The sequence below is a fragment of the Equus przewalskii genome, chromosome 3 (assembly GCF_037783145.1).
Source record: "Equus przewalskii isolate Varuska chromosome 3, EquPr2, whole genome shotgun sequence".
Lineage (NCBI taxonomy): Eukaryota > Metazoa > Chordata > Mammalia > Perissodactyla > Equidae > Equus > Equus przewalskii.
The window spans coordinates 51,091,947-51,113,552 of NC_091833.1; the positions used below are offsets into that span (position 1 = coordinate 51,091,947).

Below are 21,606 nucleotides of genomic sequence, written 5' to 3' on the forward strand. Positions count from 1 at the left end.
AGGGAAGCACTGCAAGGAAGTGAGGTGGACAGGGTAGTTATACGCTGTCTGGGAAAAAAGAGCATCCGTCACGTATGACAGGAATATCCCTTTTACAACAGTGGCTGGATACTTTTGCTGGTACCGCAGGTCGTTGGTCACGAGGTGAACACAACAGCTTGGAATTCATCCTTAGTTTCTGGGAAGAGCAGTTTATCCTTAAAGAAATGCCGACATCGGGGGAAGCCACATCCCCATCTTTAAGGGCATCATTCTTGGCTTTGGGACATTGTCAGTGTTTAAAGCAGATGTACAACGCATGCTCAACAGGCCACATCAGGGCTTTGTGGAAAAATAAGGTCAGGCTGAATTAGTTTTAAACCAAATGGCTTCCTCATATACTCCAATATATCCTACTGCTTTTCATTTATTCATCAAGTATAACTAAAATACTCTTAAAACTTGGAGGAATTGTGCCTGTGTGCGCATGTTTTATGTATGTAAATATATATATCATACATAGCTGTCAATTTTGAAACTATTCCTGTTGTTTGAGGAACAGCTTGTCTTCAGACTACATTCATAGTGGAGCAAATATCTATTTAATATAATGCATACTAACAACAGTATAGTGTTATTATTATTATTTTTTTAAAGATTTTATTTTTTTCTTTTTCTCCCCAAAGCCCCCCGGTACATAGTTGTATCTTCTTCATTGTGGGTCCTTCTAGTTGTGGCATGTGGGACGCTGCCTCAGCGTGGTTTGATGAGCAGTGCCATGTCCGCACCCAGGATTTGAACCAACGAAACACTGGGCCGCCTGCAGTGGAGCGTGCGAACTTAACCACTCGGCCACGGGGCCGGCCCCAACAGTGTAGTATTATTAATAAATTGTTGGATATTTATTGCTAAAAGCTGGCATACTGAGTTCTACATTTCATTTTTTGCACTAAGAATATTACATGTATTGTATCATTTTATTCATTCATTAATTCATTTGTTCACTTATTCATTTAACAAAAATTTGTTATGTGCCTACTTTATGCTAGGCAGTTTTCTTGGGGCTAGAGATTAAGCGGTGAGCTGTTGTGTTGAATAAATTTTATTCATCTATGTTTCTTTTTGAAAACAGAAATATCATGGATACAATTTGGATTGTTTATTACTATTTATCTTTATGTGTGTGTATGTTCATGCTTATCTTAAAGTTACATAATGAAAAATGATTTGGATATTGTCTTTGTTACATGGATTCAATTGTTATCCTTGAATTGACTTGTTATGCGATAATACTGGAAATGCAAAGAAAGTTAGGCAAGTTTTTGTGACATCTGACTGGTGGTCAGGATTTCCGGGAGAGTAAGTCACAGACACGATGTTCCTTGTTTTTTTAATTTCCCATAAAGACCAATAAGTAGAAGTCACCTCATATATCATTTGACAAATAACTGAATTGACTCTGAGTTAATTTGCTTGATTCTTCTTGTGTTTCCTTTAATATTTGAATGTTAACTAACATTTGCCAGTTATTAATTTTAGAGTTATATGGCAAAGTTAATACTTTTATATCCTTAGTCATGGCTATAATATATATACACGTTAACTGACAAAAATAAGCAGTGTACAATGCCATATGTTAACTGTGACGTGTTATATCTAAGCCATGTGTGCATTATACACACACTTTTTTTTCCCTGAACTATTTGAGGTAAATTACAAGTTACATTATACATTATGGCTCTTTCAGTAGTGTGAATTTTCTAACATGGTTACAGTACAGTAATGAACCTCATAAATTTACATTGATAATCTATCATTTATTTAGTAGTTTTTTTTTTTTTGAGGAAGATTAGCCCTGAGCTAACTACTGCCAATCCTCCTCTTTTTTGCTGAAGACTGGCCCTGAGCTAACATCGTGCCCATCTTCCTCTACTTTATATGTGGGACGCCTACCACAGCATGGCTTGCCAAGTGGTGCCATGTCCGCACCCAGGATCCAAACCGGCAAACCCCGGGCTGCCAAAGCGGAATGTGTGCACTTAACTGCTGCACCACTGGGCCGGCCCCTGTTTAATAGTTTTATTATTTGTAAGTTTTTCTGCATATTTTTGTGTGTACATTTAAAATAATTTTTGGAGACTCCACCCTGGAAATGCGTTTTCTAGCTTTCTGTGTGCTTAGTGGCCTGAGGTTCTGATGGTCTCAGTCCCGGCAGCCAAAGGGTGTGCTTAGCAAGATGAACAAAGATGCGCAGATGAGAGCAGCAATGAACCAAAAGTTGATAGAAACTGGAGAAAGAGAAGACGTCAAAGAGTTGCTGAGAGCTAAATTAATTGAATGTGGCTGGGAGGATCAATTGGAGGCCCACTGTAAAGGGAATTAAAGAAAAAGGACTAGAACACGTTACTGTTGATGACTTGGTGGCTGAAATCGCGCCAGAAGGCCGAGGCCTGGCAGCTGGCAGGGTAGAGGAGGAGCTCCCACAAAGGGTAAGAGTGTGCCCTGCTCAGCGTGCCCGCCTTTAAGATTGAGTGAGATTGTGTCGTCCGGTGGCTTTATTTCTGAAAGCAACACTTGCCATAAATTAGGAATCAAGTTCCCAAAATAAAGGCCTTTTTTGGTGATAGTATACTGTTTTCAGTAATGAAGTATACAGTGTATTGATTTTTTCCCCTAAATGTGTAATTTTAATAATCTCGTGAATAAAAAAATAATTTTTAAAAGAGACAGCTTTCTCACTATGCTAAGTAACCATCTTAAACCGTTAGTTACACGTAAGTAGTACAGAGTATTTTATATGCAAAAGAACCAGCTAGATCCAGTTAAAAACATAAACACCTGACATTAGGAGGGAGTCTAAAAAGCAATTCAGAAAAACACTAATTGAGGAACAAAGACAGCTCAGTTTACTCTTTTTTTTTTTTTGAGGAAGATTAGCCCTGAGCTAACATCTGCTGCCAATCCTCTTCTTTTTGCTGAGGAAGACTGTCCCTGAGCTAACATCCGTGCCCATCTTCCTCCACTTTATGTGTGGGACACCTACCACAGCATGGCTTGTGAAGCGGTGCCACGGCCGCACTGGGGATCCAAACCGGCGAACCCTGGGCCGCCAAGAAGAGGAACATGCGAACCTAACCGCTGTGCCACCAAGCTGGCCCCTCAGTTTACTCTTTTCATGTCAATGTGAACTATGTAGCTGCCTTTTTTGCTTTTTACTTTTCTCCTGCTGTATGAGGGGAGTGAAAACAGCAGCTTCCAAACAAGGCCACCAAGGCTTCCTGTCACTTATGTTGCACAATGCGCAGAGGTGGACTAGAACACTGGCCGAGTCGGTGCCAGCCTCTCAGAGAGAAGAGCTCAGGGCGTCGCCCCAGCCAAACCTCAACCTCGAGGATGACATCAGGAAATGCTTTTCACGGGTCGAGATTCTGGGAACTGCTAAAACTAAATATTGTGTGAATTGGTAAAGCCTTGCATCGAAATAGTCATTCATGTGGAAAGAAGCTCTAATTTATTGTTTTGAGTTTAATACGTGGCTATTTGAATAATTTCTTATCTGAAAGTGGGCACTCGACAGCCAAAATTTAAGCCTTCAAGTTTCCACCTGTAGGATACTAATCCTTTCTGTTGACAGAGAACTTAAACTGCAGAATCAAACTTTTGTGGTAATCTCTACAATCAACAAATATTTGCTAAGTAACTACAATAAGGCAGATGTTGTGCTGTGTGTAAGGTTTCAAGGGCCAATAAATAGAACCTTTTCCCTCCCTGCTTGCATTCTGCATAATTTAAGAAAAAAAATAGCGAGGCAGATAGAGACAAAATATCATCTCCACTGCTCATAGAGCAAGACTGAAGACACAGATTCGTGAGAGAACCAAGTGAGCCCATGAGCCGAATCTCAGGATTAGAAATACCCGCCCAGACGGTCCCTTTCCTACACAGGGACTTGGGTCCTAGAGGCAAAGGGAAAAACATCCCTTTGCAGGCAGGCAGCTCCCAAGAGAGAGCATGGTACAACTGAGCATGCCCAGTTATTCTTCCCAATTTTTTATTTCTCTTACAGGAAGAGTGTATAAAGGGACAGAGAGGTGCCAGAACCACGCCGAGGGAAATTTATCTCTATGCCAAGCAGGAGCCGGTAATGAGAGTCCCTTCTGACAGAATGCACAGTGAGATGAGAGAAATAATGCTGCTGAAGTCAAACACAGGATTGTTTCTCTTTCTTTTTTTGAAATTTCACTAAGTGTGAGGAAATCCTTCAGAAAGCTTGCACCATTTCTATGCTGAGTTTTGCTTCATTAGATTTTAAAACAGTAGGTTAACAATGGTTGTTAGATTAGTAGCAAAAATCAACAGTGGTTGGTAGATTAAAATGATTGAATAACAATTAGGAATTTGCTAATTGTTTTTACAGTAGCTAACCAACCGCTTAGTGATATTTCTATTCATTAATTATAGAAATACTTTATGTTACTTTAAAACATTTTTTCTCTAACATTGAGAAAGATATGCACTAAAGGTAAAGTGAATGAAGATCAAAGTATGAAAAATTTTGTTTTTATATACTTTTAAATTTCCAAATAAACCCTACCATGCCAATGATATGCCCAAGAGCGTTACATGTATAAGAAAATAATTTCGATGTAATTATTTGGAGATCTGCTTTTTCCTCCTCTTTAGCTTAGATGGAAGTTGTTAAAACTTTGGTCGTTTTCTTTAGGACAGGTGTGCATGACTTAATTTCTGGCTCTACTAGAACTTTGCAAGATGAGTTGTCGTAATTGCATGAAACATTCATAAATAAAAAAACAAGCACTTACTGTTATCTTGTACATCCAGTCCTACAGTCAGCAAGTCTGTCGTCTCCACAGTCAAATATATTCTGATTCCAACCACTTCTCTTCTTATCTGCCCCTATCATTCTCATCCAACTCACTATCATCTCTTGCCTCATTTAATACCACCCTAATTTGTTTCCTTGCCTCTGCTTTTTCTATCTAGACTCTGGTCTCCACATACCTTCTGCTCCCAGAGTGGTTCTTTGGTGTCAATCAGACCCTGTCACATCCTGGCCTTCAATTCTCCATGGCTTCTTACACAGAATACAGTTAGGAGTCCAAACCGGGGGACTCCTGGCTTCCCCTCTGGCCTCATTTCCTACTGTCCTCCCATTGCTCCCTGGCCTCCTTCCTGTTTTTGAATACACCCAGCTCCGTTCTGTCTCAGGATTCTTGCACTTGCTAGTTTTCTGCCTTGAATATACAAACTTTTCTGCTAACATGCCTGTCTATTCTGTCCCTGCGGTTGTAATTGTCAAGTAAACAAACAGTCTGATGACAAAGTCAGAGCTAGCATTCTGTATTTTAGAGACGGCCCAGATAACTGATGTGATGGGGATGGGTCAGCAGAGCTCTTGTGTTTCTCCAACGCTTGGAGATACTTTTAAGTGTACTGTAGGAACCGGTGAGGACAGACTAGTCCACGCAGCTTTGGGACATAACGATGAAAGAAATGGTATGTCTTCTAGACTGTTGAAAGATGAGAGCAAAGAGGTGTGAATATTAAAAATTAATCAAAGAAGTTAACCAAGCCATTTAATTCTTTATACTTGTTATGCACCTTGGTACCATGTATTTGCTCTTTTGCCTTTCAACTACGTATGAGGCACATTGTGTCATCTCTATTCATGATGTCTAAATCTTCTTATTTTTTTTTTTAAATTTCTATTCTTAGAACTTTTCCCCACTCTTTGTAATGGCATTTAATTTTTTTAAAGTAAATTTCCTGCATCTTCTACCTATATCAAATCTATGTTTAAAGGATAAAATAAAATTGAAGAAGGGGATATTATTTTATTCTTTACTGGAAAACTATCAGCCTTTCTGGATTTTGAAGTCATGTCTAGGTTTTTAATTTGATTATTTTTGGTTAATATTTCATCTTGAATTGACATAAAAGCACAATAACAGTTTATTTTGTTTTAGTGGTTCACACTTCGGTCATATTCGTCATGAAATTAATAAATGTTTTCCTGCTGACGTTAAGATGCTCCTTGGAGAAATGTGAAAATAAAAGCCAGAAAGGGAGTTGAGTTCACAAATTATTTACTTGTCTGACCATCATATGCTGAGTGGAAAGGAGGGCTGGAAAGGTTAAGGAGAGAATAGGAGGTTTGGGTCCGCCCAGGCCTGGGGAAAGTGCTCAGACGGCACAGGCGTTGTTGCCCGGGTCACACAGCACAGAGGCGCCATCAAAAGACTAATGGGTTTGCCACTCGCTGGCTGCTTGATCTAGAGTAAATGCTCAACACCTCTTAGAGGAGCAGTTTATTGTAAGGAGCTTGGACTCTTCTAGTCTTGTACCTAAAGGGAAGGAAAATAAAGGAACAAGGCTTCATGGAAAGGAACCCTAATACATGTCTGAGACTACATTATTTTGTTTAATTCACGCTATACAGGTATCGTCTAAGCACTTTAAAATTCTTTACTCCATTTAATTCTTAAAACAATTTTATGAGGTATGTAGTATCATCCTTATTTTACTGAGAAAACTAAAGCACAGAGAGGTTAAGCAGATTGATCAAGGTCACACAGCAGGAAAGAAGTAGAAGAAGCAAGGATTTGAACCCAGGCAATCTGTCTCTGGATCCGCACTCTTAAAACTCCCCTCTATTGCTTCTCCCATTGACCTAAAACAGTGGTTCTCTAACACCAGCGAGCAGCAGAATCACCATGGCAGGAATGGACGGCTCACACTCTCAGCTGAAATTTATGCCTGTCTTTTGGTAATGATAATCCAAGGACTTTGTACTGCGATAGTTGTTGCTTACTTTTATTTTAGCATCTTGAGTGATCTTATTTATTTACATGCTTATTTTTTGTGGTAAAATACACGTAACATAAAATGTTTCATTTTAACTATTTTTAAGTGTATACTTCAGTAATGTTAAGTGTATTCTCACTGTTGTGCAACCAATCTCCAGAACTTTCCATCTTGCAAAACTGAAACTCTATGCCCATTGCTCCCCATCACCCCCTTTGTCTAGCCCCTGGCAACCGCCATTGTACTTTCTGTCTCTACGAATTTGATTAATCCAGGTACCTCATATAAATGGAATCATATAGTATTTGCCCTTTTGTGTCTGGCTTATTTGACTTAGCATAATGTCCTCAAGGTTCATCCATGTTGTAGTGTGTGTCAGAATTTCCTTCCTTTGTCAGGCTAATATTCATTCATTCTATATATATATATGTGTTATATATATATATATATATACACACACATATTCATTCATTATGTATATATGTATATATATATACACACACACACACACCACATTTTGATGGACATGTGGGTTTCTTTCATCTTTTGGCTGTTGTGAATAACGCGGCTATGAATGTGGGAATACAAAAAGAGTTTATTCATTTCAAACATTATTCATTTTATTAATTAGATTAGTATGCCAAATAACTACTTTTTATTTCTACTTTTTTAACTTTTCTCTATTTAAAATTTTTCTATAGTCCCAGTTGCATTTGTTATAGGTACATTTGAATTCTTTTCAGTGAACATTTTTATTGATATTATTAATTTACTTGTTATTATTATTTACTTGTTTTAACCTGTTCCATTAGCTTAACTTAGTTTCATGTACAAAATAAGGAAGTTCTACCAGATAAGAGACTTTTATAATGTTTTTCATGAATATGAAGTGAGAGCTGCGTGAATATTTGAGTCGGATTTTATTTCTTGACTGTATTTTAAATATATTTTATTTGTTTAACAATAAGAACACTCAATGTAATCTAAAACAAATTTGTGATAAGCAATTCACCAGTATATTAACATATGCTGTCAAGCTAGCACATTCATTCGTGTTCAGTTATTCCTCATGTGTTTATTGAGCTCCGACTTTGTGCCAGCCACGGTGCTGGCTGGAAGGTGAGGCAGCAGTCATGGCCCACGTCCTCAAAAGCTCTTCAGTCCACAGGTGAGACAGGTACTAAAATACGCAGACACATAAAATGCATGGTGGCAAAATGTGATAAGGTCTGAGGGTGAACAGTAGGGTACAGTTAGTGAGAAGCATGAGTGAGAACTTGATTCAGCAAGAGGTGGGGCCCGCCAGGAAAGGTGCCGCGTAAAACGGAGATCTGAAGAATGAGTGGGGGTCAATGCGAGGTCCACGTTGGGTAACGAGTTGTGCTGAATATCTTCCGCTTGCCCCTCCAGATCCACTCTCCACCCTCCTCTTTGCTTGGGAGGTTGACCTGGATGGACTACAACAGGAAGTCGTACCTCAGTGGTCCTCAACTGGGGAGCGATTTTGACCCCCAGAGGACATTTGACAGCATCTGGATACATTGTTGGTTGTCACGGCTTCTATTGGGATGTTGCTAAACACTCTGTAATGCGGAGGACACCCCGCACCCCCTCGCCCTGCATAGAATTACCGGCCCACAATGATGTTGCTAGAGCCACAGCACAGGAACACTGTGTAGGGAGGAAAGCAGTGTCAGGGATTTTATTCCTCTCGCTTCTCCCCTGTATAGTTATCCGCAGTTGGCTGTATCCTTTGCCTGAAGGTGCCTGCTCCTTACAAAATGGATGGCTCTACCTAAATCTCTCCTCGTTGAGTCTAGGGGTGCTAAGCACTATCCCCCGTGGTTCCTCTATACTGACATCTTTGTAAATAAATCCGCCTCCAATTATCCCTTTCAAATGTGCCGTCTGTTTCCTGTGGAGACCCTGATTGATATAAGGTATCCCCAGCAGAAGAGACAGCCTGTGTGAGGACTCCAGGAGCTGGCGTCACAGGAGAGAGGGGCTCCTGATAGAGACGCTGCATGAGGCAGACAGGAAGGAACACAAATACCTTGGCTTCTCCCTTTTCCTCACCCTCCAATCCCTTCCAGTGCCTCCCATTGACTGAACTCCATCGAGAGACATCAAGCATGAGTGTCTGGGAAATGCAGGCTACAGGAGTCAGTGAAGGACAAGGCGTGGATCCAACGGCAGATACAACTAGGCCTGCGTGGAGAGGGTGACCTCCGAGTGAGAACATTTAGGAGGTCACCGCAGTGGCCCTGGAGCAGCCTGATGCGGTGTGGATTAGGGTGACGGGCTAGAGTGATGGAGCAGAGAGAGCGAGAAAGGAGCAAAGCTTCTCCCGCTGTCTTTGAGCATATAATTCAGGGAACACAACTGAAACGCTGTGGGACCCAGGTGGGTAGTGAATGGAAGATGCTTGTGTGTGTGTGTGTGTGTGAGGCCATCTGAAAGAGCAAACCATCTAAAGAAGTTACTAGGTGGGAATATGGCCCTGGTGTTGCCAGATCCTCAGAGATTTCAAGAGAAGCCAGAAATCCAGATTTTTAAATAAAATCTTTTAATTTTTAAACCCTGGCAACTAATTTAATAACATACACTATGAACTAAACTGTTTTTTCTCTTTTTTTACAGATTTAATTTTTCCTTTTTCTCCCCAAAGCCCCCCGGTACATAGTTGTATATCTTAGTTGTGAGTCCTTCTAGTTGTGGCATGTGGGATGGCACCTCAGCATGGCCTGACAAGCAGTGCCATGTCCACGCCCAGGATCCGAACCGGCGAAACCCTGGGCCGGTGAAACCCTGGGCCGTTGAAACGGACTACCGAACTTAACCACTCGGTCACGGGGCCAGCCCCCAAACTGGTTTTGACTCCAGGCTTTAGAGTCCGTAGAGAGATGAGTTTACAACTTATAATCTACATAAAATAATTGTAAATAAGCCACAGATTAGAAGTTTCTAGCTCTGCTTCGGTCTCTCTCTTTTTCTTTTTTAAACTCAGGATCTATGAATCAGATCCGTTAGAAAAATTTATTTTCCAACAAAAAGAAAAACCAGAGCCAGATGTCATACTGGTAACGACAGGTCCGCAAGGGTCATTCATAACTCAGGATTGAAGATGTCATCAAAATAGCCACATTGTGCTCGTTGATCACTTTTACTATAAACAATGATACAAGTTTGAACATTCATAATGTATTTATAATTAATTAAACACTGCTTTACAGATTTTATACACTGGGGTCTGTGTGAGATTTTCTTGAGGAACAGGAAAAAGGATTTCATTAAAAGAACTGAAAACAACTGAGGGCTGGCCCAGTGGTGCAGCAGTTAAGTTCGCAGGTTCTGCTTCAGTGGCCCGGGGTCCGCCGGTTTGGATCCTGGGTGCAGACATGGCACTGCTTGGCAAGACGTGCTGTGGTAGGCGTCCCACATATAAAGTAGAGGAAGATGGGCACGGATGTTAGCTCAGGGCCAGTCTTCCTCAGCAAAAAGAGGAGGATTGGCAGCAGATGTTAGCTCAGGGCTTAATCTTCCACACACACGCAAAAAGAAAACAACCAGCCTAGATGAATGCACTAGAGGTTTGTGATTGGAAAACTGATGACCAAAAGGCCTGCAGCTCAGGACTGAAGGTTAGGAAAGCTGATTTGTCAGTGGCGGCCTGTATCTGCGATTGGCCTGATCTCTTTGTTTAGACTGGGACAAAAGCACAGTTTAGGGCAAAATTACTACAAGCAAAGTCAACAAATAATTGTGACACTGTGTCTCCAGAGATGTGTTGATGCAGAGAAGTCAGGACTACATAGAGGAGTGGGAATTATAAAACTGGGGACTCTAAGCCAACGTATAGTAGATGTTGATCAAACCACATTTTAATAGAAAATGTAAAGAAACCAGACAACAACAACAACACCCAACAGCTCCCATCCCCAACAAATCAAATTGTTTTCTTTTAGGTGTTGCTCACGGGCAAAATGCTTTTTTCAACACGGTAATGCCGGTAGCAGAGTTGTGGCGCCTGTAGGGAGAGATTTAGGTTTCACCCCTGTCACACCTTAAAGTAGTCATGTATCCACTGGGCTGGGGCTTCAGGAGGGTTCTTTGGGCTCTAGGATAAACTCCCACTTCCTTAAAATGGGAAATAAGCCACCTGCTCCCTGCTTTTCCATCAAGCCTCAGGTCTCACCGCCCAAGCTTTGCTGCTCCTGCGCCGCTCAGCCGCCGTGTTCTTGTGCTCCAACTATGCTTAACTGCGTTTCATTATCTGAACCCACCAGACTGTTCCACACTCCACTGAGCATCTTTAGGTTGCCTCTTCCTTACGGCAAGTTCTTTCAAGCCTACATTCACCCTTTACTTGTTCCACGAAGCCTTTCCTACCTATCAGGTAGGACTGTTGTCTCCTTTGTAGTTTTACAGTTTGTACATTACTTATAGCAATTTGTGGAACATACTTAAATTCTGTCCCAAGCTTCTTGAGGACTGGGTCCATGAGAGATTTATGTGTAGCTCTCCTGTGACTGTCCCAGTCCCAGGTACAAAAGAACGGCCAAATAGATGTTTAGTGGCTGATATCTTCTTTTTACAGAATTTTCAAGAGTGTCAGAGCAAATGTGTAAGATTGTAATATCAGTCATTCACCAGATATGTACCTAGCGTACCTACCATGTATCAGGCATTGTTCTGGGTGTGAGGACACATCAGCAAACCAAACCTTGTCCCCGTCCTCAGGCATTTTAGAGAGGAAGACAGAAGGTGAGCATACGAACATTCAATGCATCAGGAAGGGGTAATTGCTGTAAAGAAAACACAGCCACCGAATAACAGATAGAGGTGATGTGGGCTCTATTTTAGACAGGCTTGTCAAAGTCCTCTCTAGAAGACCATTCCATGAGTTCTGAATGACCTGAGATACAAATGACACGCATATTAAGGAGAGTTCCAGACAGGAGTAACAGCAAAGGCAAAAGCCATGAGGTAGAAGTATTCTTCACTTTTCTGAGAAACAGCAAAGAGGCCAGCGCTGGCTGAAGGGAGGAGGGTGTGAGGAGAGAAGGACAGACAATGAGGTCAGTGAGGGAGCCACGAGTCAGAACACAGGAGGCCTGGTGGCCATGATAAGAAATTTGCATTTTATTCTCAGTGTGTTGGAAGCCATTGTGTGTTTTGCATAGGAAAGAGACATGACATAATTGGTCACTATAGTTGCTCTGTGGAGAATAGACTGTGGGGGAGCAAGAAGACAAGCTGTATTGGGGGGACTGTATTAGTTTTGCTGGGGCTGCTATAGCAAAACACCGCACACTGGGTGCCTTCAACAACAGAAGGTTATCGTCTCACAGTCTGGAGGCTGAAAGTCTGAGATCAAGGTGTCGGCAGAATTGGTTCCTCCTGAGGGCTGTGAGGGAAGAATCTGTTCCAGGCCTCTCTCGTTGGCTTGTCATCTTTTCCCTGGGCCACTTCACACCATCCTCCTTCTGCGTGTGTCTGTGTAAAAATTGGCCCTTTTCGTAAGAACATCTTGTCCTTAATGGATTAGGGGCCCACCCTGTATTGCATTCGGGGCTCACTCTACTCCAGTGTGACCTCATCTTAACTAATTACATCTGCAAACCATCTGGACTGCATTTCCAAGTAAGGTCACTTCTTGAGGTGCTGGGGGTTAGGACTTCAACACATCTTTTAAGGGGGCACAATTCCATCCACGACAGAAACTTTAACACTTTTGCTCCTTATATTGTTCATACTCGATTGTTTTGTTGATTCGCTGATCCATTCATTCAACAAAAATGCGTTGATTATTTACTAGGAACTCTTCTAGTCATGGTGGATATAGTTATAGATAGACAGAAAACATTCCTGCTCTGTGCCAGCCCAGTGGCACAGTGGTTAAGTTCACATGTTCTGCTTCAGTGGCCCGCTTGGCAGGCCATGCTGTGGCAGGCGTCCCACATATAAAGTGGAGGAAGATGGGCACAGATGTTAGCTCAGGGCCAGTCTTCCTCAGCAAAAAAGAGGAGGATTGGAGGCAGATGTTAGCTCAGGACTAATCTTCCTCAAGAAAAAAAAAAATTCCTGCTCTCATGACACTTACACTCTGAGATACATGCTCCCTCCTCCCGGTAAGATTTTGAATCATCTAGCCCTTCAGGCTCTGGGCCTCTCTCACCAAAGCCTGCAGCTCAGTTGGAAACTCCTGTCAGCAGAGACTCGGTAAAAGGCTCTGCTGGCGGCTGTAGCTGATCCCTGTTCTCATTGTCAGGTCAGCTTCTTTGCAGGGCTTGGGAGAATCACCTTCTCTTCTTCTGGAAGTCTGAATCTTCCGGGCAATCCAGTAATAGAGCTCTACTGGAAGCCGTTGCAGCTCTGACCAGCTGTGTTCAGAGATCCCTGCAAAGGTGGCCTTAAATCAAGGAGAATCTGGATGGCCCTCACTTGTCAGAGTGCTAGTGCTAACCTGATGAGAAGACAGTCCTTCAGAAGTGGAAAGCCCTCTCCAGTCTCTTCAACATGGCTGCCTCACAGGGAACGATTGGCTGCTGCTGAATTTTGATGAGGCCAAGGGCGTTAGTCATCCATGACATGTGGAACACTCAGCTTTGGAAATGGGCCCCTGCTCATACAGCTGTCATGTTTCTCACTGACTCTGCTGGGTTACTCTGGAGGAGAAATTGCCAGCAAGGGCCAGGAGGAGTGCAAGAGGAGATTTTCCCACGGAAGTTGGTCTCCTGTGGTTGCGAGGTTTAGAATGAAGTCATTTTTACCCTAGTGGTTCAATTTAGGAATGGATTATGTTGAGTTTAAATTATTTTCTCTATTTTGAAAGGACATGGCAGAATGTGTTCTTCTGCAAAATATTTGAGAGACTCTGAAGTAGCTTTGGGAAAGTGCATGGTTGGTTCTTAGCATATTAAATGCTAGAATTTAGGCAACTCTCTTGGAATGAATGTGATTAATTACTTAAGTGCTTAAATAAATATGATTTCTTCCTATTTTTGTACCCAGCACTATGTTAGCTGTTAGGGATGATGTGATGCCTGAGACATGATCTCAATAAGCTCTCCATCTAGTGGAGGACGTAATCTTAATTCAACAGCCACGTTCCACGTGTGCTTTTGACAAAAATTTTGAACTGTCTATAATTCACTTTCTTTCTTATGAAGTCTGAACATGGTGAATTGGAGTCCTCATATTTTAGCAAACTTTATCGGGTTTCAAAATGTTTACTTAGCTTTCAGCGTTAATTTCACGATGTTTGCATTTCCATCTGAAAAATCAGGATGCGACTATGTTATTCACTTAGTTAAAATAATGACTGATTTAGAGTGGCTATTTTTTTAAAAATTCTGGAATATATTTTGAAGCCATTTTGGGTAAGGAGTAAAAAAGATAAATATACTACTTAATAGCATCTGATTAGACCCAAAGATAAGTCTTGAGACTATCCAAGGAAAAAAAAAAGGAAATAATTTTCTTCATTTTAGAACATTTTCCTTTATGTTGAAAGAATATTGGAGTTTGAGTTGGCAGATCTCAGTTCTTCCTACCAACTGAGTGCGAATGATATTTCATTAGTAGAATGGGATAATGTCTGGAATAGAAGAAAAAATGTTAAAGACCATAGCATAGTGCTTGGCACACAATAGATACTCTCTTTTGTGTTAAACTCTTGTGGAACTGAGGGAATTAACTTGTACTTATATCCACTGTATTAAAATGATGACAAGTTCACAGAGTTCATTACAGAAAATTGTGTGGGGTTCACACATAAGGTAAGGGGGTAGTTAGGTTATGAATTGAGAGAATGTTTTCTATTGAACTGTTATATTTCCTGCAAATTGAACCTGGTTTCCATTGAATTTTTGTGTGTTGAACTTCATTTCTGATTTCTCTATTTCAAATTCATCACTGGAAGCTTTGCAATTTCTTGGTGTTATGTGTGATAGTGAGTGACCTGGCGCATTTCTGTGTTTAAAGTATTCCTGTTTGTGTTACAGATCTTTAGTCAGTGGTCTCTTCATTACCCTAGGCTGGTTCCTTCTCTATATTCCTAGAAATTTTCCACAAAATACATTACAGACTATGTTTTGTGTGTGTGTGTGTGCGTATATTTGTGTGTAAAGGAAAAACTCCTGTTTTCCCCTACTCACACCCATAACACTTGGTGAGTTGCTGGTGTAACTCTGTGTGACTCTGACCAGTGTGACACTGGTGTCTCTTCTGATACCAAACGTGTGTATTTTTCCCTCACACAAACAATTCTCTGACACCAGCCCACCATTCACTTCAATTCTGACACTAACTGGAATTAGCACAGACGCCGCAGATTAAGGGTTCAGTCCCCCAAGACTGTCCCCACTTGAGATACCAACCACAAGTAGTAGGTCCCCAGGTTACAACTTCTGTCTGACTTGGTTACAAATCAGAGATTTCCATGACCACCTCGTTGGAGGTGATCATTTGCTAGAACGGCTCACAGAACTCAGGGAAACACATTTACGAGTATCTGGAAGCTCTCTGAACTCCGTACTTTTGGGATTTTTATGGAGGCTTCATCACATAGGCATGATGATCATTAACTTAATCTCCAGCTCCTCTCCCCTTTCCAGAGGATGGGAGTGGGGCTGAAAGTTCCAAGCTTCTAATCATGGTTGGATCTTTCAAGTTATCAGCCCCTATCCCGAAACTATCCAGGAAGCCACCAAGAGTATCCTCATTAGAACAAAAGATGCTATCTCCTATCACCCAGGAAATTCCGAGGGATTTAGGAGATCTGTGTCGGGAACCAGGGTCAAAGACCACATATTAGAACAAAGATGCTCCCAGTGCTCTTATCACTTAGGAGATTATGAGAATTTTAGGAGTTCAGTGCCAGGAACAGGGCAGGGGTCTGGGGAGAGAGGCAGAAACCAATATATATATTTTCTATTATTTCACGGTGTGTGTTTCTAAGGTTTTCCTGATCACTCCAGCTAGAAATAATCTCTTTCCCCCCTGAAACTTTCATTGCTTTATTCCCACTGCTCTAATGATTTAGCAATTTAAAAAAGCTCACTTTAAGAGTATTTGTATCTGTGTCTAGTAAAACACTGAGCTCCTTGAAAGAGCAGAAGCAATATCTGAACAAGTTTTGTCTTTACCATGTATAGTAGATATTCAATGAGTATTTGTGGCCTGGATAAATACTTGGTTGTATTTTTGTGTATAATACCATTGCATTCATTATGCCATTGCATTTTGTTTCTACAGATGATGTCTCCAATCAAAGTATGCAGCTGTGTTTGAAAGACTACTCCCAATATCTTTTCTACATTGCATACGGGAAGTGGGTTTTCAGCTTAGGGACTGTAGCTATTCGAAGAGACTGAAACTTTGTCTCTTAGACTCACAGTTGGCCTAAAACCTTTGCTGAAAGAAGAGCAGTCACATTCCTTAAAGAAGAACCCCAGGTATTCTAGAAGCTGCTGCTGTTTCTCAGCAGTTCACATTCACAGCCATGTCGTATTTTTAAAAGCTATGTTACACTATATCCTGGAAGGGCTTCTTCTGCCTTCCAATGTGGGGGGTTTTCTGCTTCCGCTCACCAGGTTGTATGGCTCTGCCAGTTCTCCACATGTACCACCCCCGGCAACAATAACCAGAGGACGTGATTGGTGCTCCCATTCTGAGTGTGTGCAAAGACCTTCTAATTGGAGGACACTACTTTTATAATTGAAGTTCATTAGCATTTTTCCCCTTAACCTCTCATTGTGGGAACTTCAGTCAATTATGTAGGGATTTAAATCCTGATCCATTTAGTTATTAGCTTTGTGATCCTGGACAATGACTTAAATTCTAAGTCTCAGTTTTGTTGTCTATAAAGTAGGGATAATAGTCCAACCCATGTGACCGGATAGTAGTGAGGACTGTCATCACGTAGCATGGGCCCACCACATAGTGGAGGATCAATAAATGTTAGTGAGATGGTGATCAAGAAATGCTGTCAGGTTAGAGCTGATGTCTGTAAATCTAGCCAAGTGCCTGATGCAGAGAATCCTCTCAATAGATGGTAGCTAAAATAATAATAAGGATGTTTATGATGATATCGGTGACAACAGTGGTAAAAATGTTAGCAACTATGACTTTATTATTGTAAGGTAATATCATCAAATGACTCAAAAAGCCAGAACTGACTTCAGCAGTGGGTCCTGTTCTCACTGCCTTATATTTTCATTTATAAAGTAAATGTTTGGTTTGCGTCTTTTGCACCATAATACAATCTGGTTGAAGATTTTCCATTTCTCCCACTACTTTCCTACTCCCTTCAATTAGGGAAGTATTATCTTTCTACTTTCATCCAAATATGATACATTTCCCCCCACTTTTAAGTCTGTTCTTCTTAAATCCCCAATTGTCCAAATTCTGTTCATTGCTCAAGAGCCATCTTAAAGCTCTCTCTTCCATTTTCTTACAGCACCATAATTCTCATGTAATTTAGATCCAATACTTTATAGGTGAAGAAACTGAAATCTAGACACCTACTAGCCGCCCAGCATCTCATGGGTAGTTAGTCGTGGTGGAATTAGAGCTTACATCTCCATTTTTATTGGACTGTGCTGCTTCACAACACATACAGGATTGGAGGTCTGTGTTTTCAGCGCGCACGCCCAAGTTGAAGTCTTCCCTCTTTGACCCGGAGACTTCATTGTTTTATCCTACATCTAGGTTCTTATTTATAGATTTTTTTTCCTCAGTGGGCCAGTCTTGACTCTGCAATAAGATGATGAGCTTCTTTTTAATGGGTGCTGTGACTTGGATATCTGTTCTTCATCTCCAGCACAATGCATTATCCTCATATGCTACTCAGTGATTTGCTAATTGAACTAATTTTAATTAAATTATAAGAAAGTCACACAGCTCCAACAGTCATACATTTTTTGCTTAGTTTTCTTCATTTGTTTCTCTCTGTCTTGTGAAACAGTATCTCTCTGAATATCTGCTGACCAAGTAGCTGAATTTTCTCTGGGAAATTTCCAGTGAGAATTGCTGATGTCCTGAATAGTTTCTCAAGTGTAGACTGGCAGGTAGGCTCAAATTCCTTCAAGTTTATTATTAGTTCCATAGAGCTGCTTCAACACTGCCAAGTAGCATATGATCAACTGCATCTCCTCTTGCGTATACGCTTTGAGAACATTGTCAAGCAACAGAAGATGAATGCTTCTGGGTCACTGGACAATGTTCATAGCTTACAAAGTTGTCTCAGGAAATTTAAGTTTAAGTGTGGGTCACATCTTTCTTATTGCAAATGGATTCAGTTAAATGTTCAATATTTACTGAGTGAGTATCATATGCCAAGGGTTGTGTCAGGCACTGTCATATACATTATTTAATTTGGTTCTCACGAAAATTCTGTGAAGTGAGTGTTATTATACCCATTACGTCAATGCCTAAATTGGGAGTTGGAGATGCCCTGTGATGCACTCAAGTCACACAGACAGCAAACAGCATAGCTACGACTTAAACAAAATCTGTTCATGAGTCCAATACCCTTTCTACTATCTATACATATTCCAAATAAGCTTTCAAAGTATTTATACGTTATTTTAAAATTTAAAAAATATCCTGTACATATAAGAGACAGATATTGAATTTATACTCTCATCAATACTATATCTTCACGAATTTAGATAATTTTCAAAATTTGATTCCTATTTCCCTGTCTCCCTCTTGAATATAACATTCCAATAAAGGTTAAATGGCATGTTTAGGATATTCTAAGATTTTTTTTTTGTTAACAATTTGAAAATCTAGAAGATATAAGCTGAATATACAAGTTTATGCTAATGAGTTTTTGGTTAAAAAATATAAGACCAAATATGCCAAATCCTGTATTATTTTATTAACTCTGATTATGACTCTTTTAATGTTTTGGATGCCATCACCTGTATTACTATAACTTATCCTATTGTTCTATTGCACAGACTCCAGATTCACTAACTAATTAAGTGATTGCAAAAATCTTCTCATATCAATGTTTAAAAATAGGCTCTCTAATATTAGGAAATTCCATTTTGTGGTGATAGAAGATCTATATTTATAAAAAGAATATTACTAACTTTTAATTTAAATTTAATTACAAAAGTTTGGGCTTGTGTTTTGTCTCTTGGCTTGCCTCCGTGACTGCCTTTTGAACACTATGATGGCAAGTCAGAGTCAGAGGTGAAAACAGCCCTTTTAGAAATCCTGCCATTTGTGACAACATGGATGGACCTTGAGGGCACTATGCTAAGTGAAATAAGTCAGACAGAGAAAGACAAATACTGAACTCATAGAAACAGAGGGTAGAAAGTGGTTGCCAGGGTCTGGGGAGTGGAAGAAATAGGGAGAGGTTGGTAAAAGGGTACACGCTTCTGGTTAAAAGATGAATACAGTCTGAGGATCTAATGTACAACATGCTGACTGTAGTTGATAACAGTGCATTGTGTAGTTGAAATTTGCTAAGAGAGATCTTAAATGTTCTCATGAAAAAAGGACAAATATGATATGTGGGGTGATGGATGTGATAATTAACTCGATGAAGGAAATGTTTTCACAACGTATATCAAATCATCATGTATGCCTTAAATATCTTACAATTTTATTTGTCAGTTATGCTTCAATAAAGCTGGAAAAACCCAAAAAGAATAGCCCTTTTAATGAATATACAAGTTGCTTCAGAGTGGTAGGAAGTTGTATTTCTAGGCCAAACTTAAATATAATCCATGGTCTCTTCGTGCTTTTGTCATGCTTCTGGGGCCCTGCAGGAAAGCAAGGATGAGGAAAATTGGAATTGCTACAGATGTGCACGGATTGAAGTGTGGGTAAACCTGAGGATGTCTGGTAAGAACAGCTGTTTCTTTATCTCCCAAACCAGCTTCTGCTGGAATCTAAGAAAAGGCAATTTTCTATTAGCGTTGTTGTTCAAAAGACAAATACTCTAATTAGATTTTTTAAGTTGTTGCTACTGGAGGAAGCTTAAGCCTCTTTGATATTACTTTTAATAGAATTTTCTCCCCATTATTATTGTAAACTAAATCCAGACTTCCAAAGTGTACCAGGATACTGAAAAGCTGTGTATAACTACTATTTTCATTGCAGATATTCTGCATTTGTAGTCAAAGTGTGTTTAACCACAGAGGAATATAATTTGGCTAGTTATAGGTGTTCCCAATGGAAAAAAAAAAATCGATGCTTTCATAAGCTTAATAAAAGTTGGTTCAAAGTACGTTTTCTGCCATTGAATCTAACAGTAGTGCTCTGTCCACTAGGAAAAACTTTCAGCAGACCAATTTTATCTACTTTCTTTTGATATGAACACAGTTGTTTCCTAAATGCAAAATTGACTCCTAAGCAAGAAGAAAATTAAAAGAGAGTGCAACATGACATTATACATTTGTCAGATCCCATAGAACTGTACAATACAAAGAGTGAACCCTAACATAAACTATGAACTTTGTAGTTACTGCTAATGTATCAATGTCCATCAGTTGTAACCAATTTACCACACTGACACAAGATGTTAACAATAGGGGAAACTGTGTGGGGAGGGGAGCAGGGTATGTGGGAATTCTCTGTACTTCTCTGCTAAATTTTCCTGTAAACCTAAACCTATTCTAAGAAATAAAGTCAATTAATTAAAAAGAAAAGTGAGTTCAGAGGTATATCTCTTCTATTTCTATGATGTTGAACGGTCACAAAGTTATTAGGAACCATTAGTATTTTATTTTTTATTGAGGTATAATTGACACACAACATTACATTAGTTTCAGGTGTACAACACAATGATGCAACACCTATACATGTTGTACAATGATCACCACAATAAGTCCAGCCAATATTCATCACCATATGGTTACAGAATTTTTTTTCTTGTGATAACTTTCAGTATTTACTCTCTTAGCAATTCTTAAATATGTAATACAGTATTATTAACTATAGTTGTCATGCTGTTACATCCCATGACTTATTTATTTTATAACTGGAAATTTGTAGCTTTTGACTCCGCCCATTTCACCCACCACCCACCTCTGGCAGCCACCAATCTGTTCTCTGTATCTATGAGCCTGTGACCGTGTTGTTGTTATTGTTGTTTTAAATTCCACATATAAGTGAGATCATATGGCATTTGTCTTTGTCTTATTTCACTTAGTATAATGCCCTCAAGGTCCATCCATGTTGTCACAGATGGCAAGTTTTCATTCTTTTTTTATAGCTGAATAATATTCCACTGCACATATATACCACATTTTCTTTATCTATTCATCTGTCAATGGACACTTAGGTTGTTTCCACATTTTGGCTATTGTAAACAATGCTGCAATGAACATGAGGGTGCAGATCTTTTTGAGTTAGTGTTTTTGTTTTCTCTGGGTAAATACCCAGAAATGGAATTGCTGGATCATATTAGGAATCATAAGTATTTTAAGTTCACTCACTGAAGGTCATTTATGGCCATGGTAAGCTGTTGGCTCTGTCTTTCCTATCCAAACAGAATGATAAAATATATTAATTAAAAACTACATTTCAGAAATTATTTTGAGATATAAATTTTGATTTAATTTACAGAAATTTAAACTTTTTATTTTTACTCAAGGTTTCTTAGTGCTTTTAATTTAGTAATGTGTAATATGACTTTCCAAAAGGGAGATGTTGTATGCAGCATCTCTGAAACTTTTAAACTATGAAATAGTTTTGCAAAGGACGAGTGTTCCCCAAGTGGAAGCATCCTGAAAGATACCTGACTGACCCTCTGAGAGAAGACATTATTAGGTATCT

General features: G+C 39.9%; 1 long non-coding RNA gene across 1 annotated transcript in view; it reads left to right on the forward strand.

The window, feature by feature from the left end:
• The window catches only part of LOC139082537 (uncharacterized), a 41,393-nt gene extending 25,131 nt beyond the window's left edge, over window positions 1–16,262 (forward strand). Inside the window, exons 2-3 of the long non-coding RNA XR_011538631.1 lie at window positions 4,046–4,120; window positions 16,063–16,262. This is a non-coding gene — a long non-coding RNA (uncharacterized lncRNA). The remainder of the gene's footprint in view (window positions 1–4,045; window positions 4,121–16,062) is intronic.
• Window positions 16,263–21,606: the final 5,344 nt, after the last annotated feature.